The sequence below is a fragment of the Agelaius phoeniceus genome, chromosome 23, assembly GCF_051311805.1.
Source record: "Agelaius phoeniceus isolate bAgePho1 chromosome 23, bAgePho1.hap1, whole genome shotgun sequence".
In the NCBI taxonomy this organism is placed as follows: Eukaryota; Metazoa; Chordata; class Aves; order Passeriformes; family Icteridae; genus Agelaius; species Agelaius phoeniceus.
Window position 1 is genome coordinate 4521169 of NC_135287.1, and position 9054 is coordinate 4530222.

A 9054-nucleotide genomic window follows, 5' to 3' on the forward strand; every position below is an offset into this window, starting at 1 on the left:
AAAAAATGTAACCCATGGTTATCTGCTGCTGTGGAATGCAACAGCTGCATCTGGGATTGGGCTCATGTGGTTGTTTCTAATCAATGGCCAATCACAGCCCAGCTGGCTCGGACTCTCTGTCCAAGCCACAAATTTTGTTATTCATTCTTTCTTTTTCTATTCTTAGCCAGCCTTCTGATGAAATCCTTTCTTCTATTCTTTTAGTATAGTTTTAATATAAAATATATCATAAAATAAATCAGCCTTCTGAACCATGGAGTCAGATCCTGGTCTCTTCCCTCATCCTCAGACCCCTGTGAGCACGGCCACACCTGGGTATTCCAGATAAAGAGCTTGAAATGCTGTGAGAAGAGAAAGCTTGGAACTGACCTTGGGGCCTGGTTGGTTCATTCTGTGGTGATACCCTGAATATACCCTGAGACAGCCAATGCCTCATTCCTGAGATCATGGTTGCTGGGGAAGATGAAACAGGAAAGCCTCATCAATGTGATTGCCTGGCAAAAGACTTGGAGAATATGGAAACTATGAGTGAGATTGAAATGAAAGCAAGCTTTGAGATCCCTCAGTTACTGAACAACTGGAAAACAATGGTGTGGCTGCTGAAGGTGATCCCCTTTTGATGGAACAACACCCTCTGCCTGCAGACAGGCCCAAGGGGCAGAGCAGACCCTACAGCTTGGCAGAAGGGGCCCAAAGAGGAGTTTGTAGGGTTTAAAATGTAACACAGTGTGGTAATGTAATGATTCTTATAGGCTGTATGGAAATGCTGTAGGATTTGTATCTTGTAGTACATTGGTTAGTGAGAATCAGAATATTCAACACAGAAGATGATTTATTTATTATGCTATCACCAGCCAGGGGCTGTGTACAAATCACAAACAGGACGAGACTGCTGGGGAATGCATTTTGAGCTTTTTTATTTTCCAGCATCAGCCTAATTCCATGGCTATGACAATGGGAAGATGCCACCAGCTCACATCCCAGGCAGCAGACCAAGAACTTAATGTTACAACTTACTTTGTAAGTTTTTTGACCAATCACACAAAGCAAAAGCACATTGACAGTATTTCTATCCAATCACCATAAGCACAGGTACCTTTGGTTAAACAATGCTTGCTTATTTCAAATACAATACCTGCTTGTAAGCCTTAAAAAACAACGCACAGAGCTCCATTATTAAGCTTAGAACTTCCTAACATCTGGCTAGACACACTTTGCTGTAGCTTAGGGAGTTATTCTAGATGAGCAGTAATACACAGACCATTGTTCTATTTGTCCTTACTTTTCTACTTTTTACATAATTTTTCTGCTGACCAACCTCATGGCTACTGCTTAGTGCTAATCACAGTTCTGCTGTCTCCGAGGCCTGACTTTTGCAGCTTTCCCAAAACCTCTGATTTTGTGGATTCCCACATTGTAACGGGAACCTCACTCTCTTTTTTCCTGTTGCTTTTATTCTTCTCTCTCCCTCTTTGGGGCTCCTCTTTGGGGCTGCTCTGAGCTGTGCCTGGCAGCTCCAAGCAGGGCCCTGCACCCAGGCCCTTTGCAATAAATGCAATTTCCAAGACGTGGCTTCAGAGATCTCTCATCTCTGCCCATCCCAACTGTCCCAACCCCATCACTCCTACAATGGCCTCATTGACCCAGCAGGAAACCAGTCTGGAGGCAGGAATATAATAAATGCTAAACTCACTGTGATGCTCACAGACACAGGGCCTGGCTGGTGAATCACAGCCTGGCACAAGGACGAGCTGCAGCCCCGAGCTGACTCATCTTTCACAGAGGAACTCTATTTCTGGCACTGTTGAAGTCTTCAATTAACAGGTTCATAGTGCTTTTATCTTTTACTCCACCTGCTTCTCTAATTAACTTTATAACCCCTGAGATAGCTCCTATCTTCACGTGATGGACCCTGGCCCAGCACTCACAGACCTGTTGATTCACTGGTCCTGCTGATTTGCTGTGCTGAGCACCTGGATATCTAAAATGATTAGAAACGTGTGCAAAACTGTAAAAACTATAGATAAACCTTTCTTCCTCAAGGCTTCTCCTGAAAAATTAAAACAGGCTATAAAACCTAATTATCAAGGGCAGAGATTTTCTCTCTACACCACCCAGGGGTTCATTGATCTCAGAAATACTCACAAGCAATTTTAAAGTTGCAGCACTTGGTTTTATGCAGTTTGTTTTTTTTTGTTGCTGTAAATATTTTGAATTGAACAAAAACATATCCAAAATGTATTTTTTTCACTGTGGTACCCAAAGGGCTGCTGGGATTTCCCAGTAAGGTTCATGTGCTGGTGGCCATGGAGTGAGAATGCCCTGTGTTTATGTGAAAATTACATGACAGCCTTGGATGTTTTCAGCTCTTCATTTCCAGGGAAAGTGGTGTCCATATTTTGTACAAGGAGAAGAAATTAAGCAGGAAAAGAATCTTGTCTTAAAGTAAATCAGGTTTCCAGTCCAGTCATTAGAAGGACTTCCTTTCCAGTCATTGAAAGAAACACAAACTAAGGAAGAAACTTGGTTTTCCGTGTTGCCTTGTGCTGTTTGGGAGCATTAGACCCTGAAAAGGAAAGACTTGGAGATTCCACTTTTATCCACCACAAGCAACAGGCCTCGAGTCCCAATCTCCCCCTCACCCATCTGCCAGCCAGTGCAATTTCTGACAAACCAAAGCCCAAAAATACCTCCAAATCTGCCCTGCTCTCTGGGAGGAATCTGCTGCAGCCACCACTCCTCCAGAACCACAGAGCAAACAGCCCTTCCTGCCATCCTTCCCAACCCACCCCTGTGGGAGCCAGACAGGCAGAAAAGCTGCCAATAAACCCATTTCTTGGCGAGGCAAACACAGATAAGGCTCAGAAGGTTCTCCCTGTGCCCAGCTCTTCCTGAATTCCCCTGCAGAGCCCGAAGTGTTGGGCTGAGCTTTGCCAGCGGCGCCAGGGAGGTGCGAGCTGATAACGGGGCTGTGGTCAACAAGGAAATCAGCGTGAGGTGTGTGGGTCAAAGGCCTCCAGAAACCCAGGTCAGGCCCTGTTGGGAAGGATGAAAGTTTGACAGGAAAGTCCCACAGATGTGTGTGCTTAGCAGGAAGATTTTTAAATGTAGAGTCTGATGAAGGAATAGAGATCTGTCGGAGCTCAGTGCATCCCTCCGGGTGTCCAGAGCTGCCAGGACCCCGCCAGGGGGCTCAGAGACCCTGGCACACAGCCCAGAGCACCTGGGGATTTGATTTTGACCCTTGGAGCAAGTTGCCAACTTTGTATGAGGACCTGAAAGTCACAGAGGTTTGAATGGTGTAATAACAAAATGATCACAGGGTGAAAATATAGATTTTAGGATTTTTGGTATGGGGTTATGGGGACGAGATGGAGGAATCTGGGCGTGTCCAGCCTTTCTCCTTCTTCTTCTTGTTCTCCATTTTCTGCAGTGATGGTGGCACTTTGGGATTGGTTTAGAGTAGAAGTGCACTGTCTAACATAGGTGATGGGTATTGGGAATTAAGTGTAAATATATTTTATGTAGTTTGTAGTATAAAAGGACAACACCACCTCGGGGGCAGTCAGAATGCCTGTGGCTGCCCTGCTGAGCAGACCTCGGCTGGGCAGAAAGAAAATTTTATAGATAAGAATTAATAAACAACCTCAAGAGCGAAAAGTGAAGAGTCCAGACTCGTTCTTCAGCCACGTGGGCCGAAGCAGAGACACCCTGCACATCTCAGGGCAGCAATTATCAACAGCAACCTGAGAGAGATGGAAGCAAGTTTTGATCTAGAAGAAAAGAATTGCTGAGCCAGTCTTACTGCATAACCAAGGAGGCAAAGGGTGAGTTAGTTAGAAGGGGTTTTTATGGCTTAGAACAAAGGATAAACCCACCTCAAACAAGAAGATGTTTTTACCAAGCAGAAAGACAGCACAGGCAAACAAGGCAGCAAAGTTGCAAGTAGAAAAACGGCCTCAGAATTTTCTTCTGCAAGAAAACTGAAAACCAACTTCTAGCTTCACCTGCAATGTGCAGGATGCTTCCTAGACCCAAGCTGGCACCGGCGCCAGCTCAGGCTGGTTTGGCAGTGCCAAGTGGCTCCTGCAATCTGCCATCAGCAACCTGGGCTGGTGAGTTCTGTTTGCCAGGGAAAAGGCCCAGTGTTGGTGTTCAGGGGCCTGTGGTGCTGAGTGGCCGGGCGTCTGCCAGGGTACTGAAACCACAAAGCCCAGAGCTCCAGGCACACAGGTGTGCAAAGGCATCCCAAGGGCAGCACAAAACTGCCTCAACATGGCTGCCTCCACAGCTTTTCCTTGGAATCACCCTTAGCCCAAGGCTGCTTTTGCTGCTGGCACCAGTGCCAGCTTGGGCTGGTTTGGCAGTGCCAGGTGGCTCCTGCAGTCTGCCATCAGGAACCTGGGATGGGGAGTTTTGATTCCCAGGGAAAAGGGCTGGAGTAGGTGTTCAGGGGCCTGTGGCCCTGAGAGAGCGGCCGCCTCCTGAATTTCCAAATGGCACAGGGTGCCCCTCAGGCCCAGGCTGCCTCCACCTCCAACTTGGGTGCTGTCTCAGAGCTGAGGAAGGGAAGGGAAGGGAAGGGAAGGGAAGGGAAGGGAAGGGAAGGGAAGGGAAGGGAAGGGAAGGGAAGGGAAGGGAAGTACGGGCTTAGCTCCAGGGGCAGCTGTGCCTGGCCTGGATCAGGATGAAGCAGTCAGCAGAGCAGCACGTGGAGCTCCACGACTCTCCTGGATGCTCTGGGGGTTGGCAGGAGCACTCTCGGCCCTGCAAGGTTTGCATCCCTCATAACCACAGCAGGAGGTTCTCCAGCTTTTGTGGACAGGAGAATTGGGATCTGGAGGAATTATACAACTGACATACAGGCAGCCTGTGGCACATCTCAGAGTTTTATTCCAGCCCCTCCTAGGACTGAGCAGTTCAATTATGCCTGCATCCTTTCAGAGTTTATTTTTTGTCCTGTAGCCAAAGGAGGGTTGCGTGCTCATTAAACAGTCCTTGACCTCTTTCCTGGGCTAGTAATTTTAAATTTAGGATGTAAATATTATGGATCCAGATTTAGTCCATCAGCAAATGTCTCCCATCAATGATTTACCACCCTAAGGATCTTTCCTGCAGCATATTTACCTGTGTTGTGTAGGTCAGCAGTAAGTAAGAATGAGGAAAACTTTGTAGTGTCATAAATCCTTTGCTTACCTCGGCTTCTTCACCTGCTCTGAGCAAACTGCAGCTTCAAACCCCTCAGAAATGAAGTGTTTGGGTGTTTGGGCAGGGAATCACCTCTTTTGGGTTTTATTCTTTTGTGATCCTTTTTTTTTAACTTTCTACCTTCTGCACAGGGAGGAAATTTGAGGCTGGCTTGAGGAGATCCTGCAGTCAAGGAGAAATTCACCTTGTGAGGGGTTTAATCTCAGAACAAGCTGGACCCAGCAGCTCCTTCCCCTCTGAGTTATTCTTCAACCTCCCTGGGTGGTGCTGGGGGGAGGAAAGAACACTGACCAGAAATCCCACTGGGAGGTTGGCCTTGGGAATGTTCTGTGTGCTCAGGAGGGAATGAACTTTCCTCCAAAGCAGCTCAGACCTGACAGAAACTCGGGGTAATTCAAACCTAACCTGGAAGAGCAGGTTTGGACCCTTGGGAATTTAGTGCAAAATTCCTTTCAGCCACCATGAAGGGACTGGTTTTGGCCAGGGCTGTGCTGCTCCCAGCTTGGCAAAGATTGAAAGCACAGAGAGTTCCCCAGCTTGCCCAGAATGACTGAGCTGGACGCAGAAAATGCAATAATAATTTAACATCCCACTTCTGACCTCAGCCCTGCACCTGAGCAGAGGGAAGCTGCTCCAAGCTGCTGCTCTCCCTGGTTCTGTCCATGTTTGTGCTATGAGAGCATCTGGAAAATTGGTGATGCTTTTTTAGGTTACCTAAAGACTTAGGTAGGCTTAATTAGGGAAATAAATTAGGGAAATAATTAGGAAATAAAAAGCAGTTCTATTTATTGAAGGGCCCTCAGGCACATTTTGGGCAGATGAAGCCCCCCCAGGACCCACACCCAAAAATGGACGACAGATCACAGGTTTCACACTTTTATAAGTTTGGTCCATTTGCATTTTGGGGGTGAATCTGCCAATTCCAGCTTCAGCTGATGAAGTCATTGACCCCAGGTTTGCTGCCCCAACTCCCTTTTGTTCCCATCTCTGGGCCCTGAGGCAGTGAGGTGTCCTTGATTGCCAGGCCTGGAGAGGAATTGTTGTGTCTGCCCCAGATGGGGAAGCAGCAGCTCCCATTGGGTGTGGAGTTCAGAGTTCTACACTAAAGAACTGCAGGGTTAAAAATAGATGGAAAATATAATAATATACTATTATTAGATATAATTTATTATTATTGTTAGTAGTAGTAGCAGTAGTAGCATTAGTATTAGTATTAAATATAATATCATCTCTTTCAAATAGATGGAAAATAGAAAAGCTGAAATCCTGGAGAGGAATTGTTGTGTCTGCCCCAAATGGGGAAGCAGCAGCTCCCACTGCGTGTGGAGTTCAGAGTTCTACACTAAAGAACTGCAGGGTTACAAATATGTGAAAAATATAATTATATACTATTATTAAATATAATTTATTGTTATTGGTAGTAGTAGTATTAACATTAGTATTAGTATTAAATATAATATCATCTCTTTCAAATAGATGGAAAATACAAAAGCTGAAATCCTGGAGAGGAATTGTTGTGTCTGCCCCAAATGGGGAAGCAGCAGCTCCCACTGTGTGTGGAGTTTAAACACTAAAGAACTGCAGGGTTACAAACAGATGGAAAATAGAAAAGCCAAAATCCTGAGGCATCAGCCTCACTTCAGAACCTGCACCTGGGAGCAGGGAAGCTGCTCCTGGCTGCTGCTCTCTCTGGTTCTGCTGCCAAAGCCGTCCCTGTTTGAGCTTTGGAAGCACCTGGAACTGGTGGGAAACTGGAGCTGAGGTTGTTTGGGCTGTTGGCACAGGCTCACACCTGGTTTTTGGGTGAATGGAGCCAGGTTTACAGCATGACATCACTGTTCCTCCCAAGCTGGCAGGGATTCAGTGCCAGAGCCTCGGATGAAAGGCCCCGTGCAGGTGGATCTCAGTCACCAGTGTCCCTGCCAGCACTCAGTGACCTCTGTCTGTGTGTGACAGCATTGTAACTCATTAAAAAAGCTGTTTTAGCCCTTGCAGGTCACAGGCACCTCCTTTATCTACCTGGCAGACACAGATCAATTTTCCTGCTATAAAATCCCTGTCTGGACTTCAGTTATCACCTGTTACAGTGCCATAGGAAATGATATTTAAAGTGTACTCTGCCCTTAAGTCACTCATTCGGGATGATTTTATTTGTGGGGGAAAAATAAAACACTCCATGGGGGAAAAGATGGTTTTACTGGATAGAATTGGGCTGCTAGGGACGGTGAAAATGGTGGAAATGTTCAGATTGTATCTAAGGAAGCTCCTAAATGGCTGAAATTCAGGAATTTAGTGAAAATGGTGGAAATGTTCGGATTATATCTAAGGAAGCTCCTAAATGGCTGAAATTTAGGAATTTAGTGAAAATGGTGGAAATGTTCAGATTATATCTAAGGAAGCTCCTAAATGGTTGAAATTTAGGAATTTAGAAATTGGAATAATCTGCAAGGATGCCACTGCTCTGTCATTTTTGTGCTTAGTGTTTTTTGGTTAAAGCAGTGACCCGGCTCTCGTGCTCCTTGTGACCAGGGGAGTCTGCAAAAGCTTTTGCTGTCTCCAGTTTGCTTTCTGCAAGGTTTTAATGTGATTTAGGTGCCCTGCACCTCCTGGCCCTGGTCAGTGTTGTGATCACATTTCTCATCTCGCTCACTGAAATTCTCACTGAGAAAAAAAAAAATAAATAAATAAGAAAAAGGAGGCTGCAAGGATCCAGTGCTGCAGGCATCTTCAAAAATAGCACTGTGTGTGCTTTTCCTCCTCATTCTGCCACAGAAGCAGTGCTGCTGCCAGCCCTCCCTGCAGGCAGAGCAGAGCCCAGCTCAGACTCAGCTGCAAAGCTCTGCTGGGAGTTAAGCTCGGCTTTAACTCCTCTCTGGCTGCACTTTCCCCCCCAGGAGAAGGAAGGGCAGCTCCTGGAGTCACTGGGCTTTCTGCTTTGGGGGAATTCCCTGTTGTGGATCTGAAAATCCCTTGAAATATTCTGGTTTTTATTCGTGCAGCACTTTTGCTGAGGCGTTCCTCAAGCATTTGCTCCCACCCCTCTGGAATCCTCCCCCCGTCTCTCTTTGTCCCATCCCTACAGTGCCAGGACCCTGCTAAATGCATTTCAGACTTGATTTAGGATTCACTGCTGCTGTTTAAGTGCTCACTCTGATTAACAACCCTCTCAGAAAATCACTGAGATTTTGAATTTACACCTGGATAAGTTTCACTGCTCCACCATGTGAAGTGGTCACAGGGGTCTGAGGATGAGGGAACAGATGGAGATCTGACTCCATGTTTCAGAAGGATTGATTTGTTATTTTATGAAATATTTTACATTAAAACTATACTAAAAGAATAGAAGAAAAGGTTTCATCTCAGAAGAAAAGGTTTCACCTCTCAGAAAATCATTGAGATTTTGAATTTACACCTGGATAAGTTACACTGCTCCACCATGTGACGGTGGTCACAGGGGTCTGAGGATGAGGGAACAGAGGGTGATCTGATTCCATGTTACAGAAGGCTTGATTTGTTATTTTATGATATAGATTATATTAAAACTATACTAAAAGAATAGAAGAAAAGGTTTCACCTCAGAAGAAAAGGTTTCACCTCTCAGAAAATCATTGAGATTTTGAATTTACACCTGGATAAGTTTCACTGCTCCACCATGTGACGGTGGTCACGGGGGTCCTTGGATGAGGGAACAGAGGGAGATCTGACTCCATGTTACAGAAGGCTTGATTTGTTATTTTATGAAATATATTACATTAAAACTATACTAAAAGAATAGAAGAAAAGGTTTCACCTCAGAAGGCTGGCTAAGAATAGAATAGAAAGAAAAGAAATGATAACAAAGGCAGC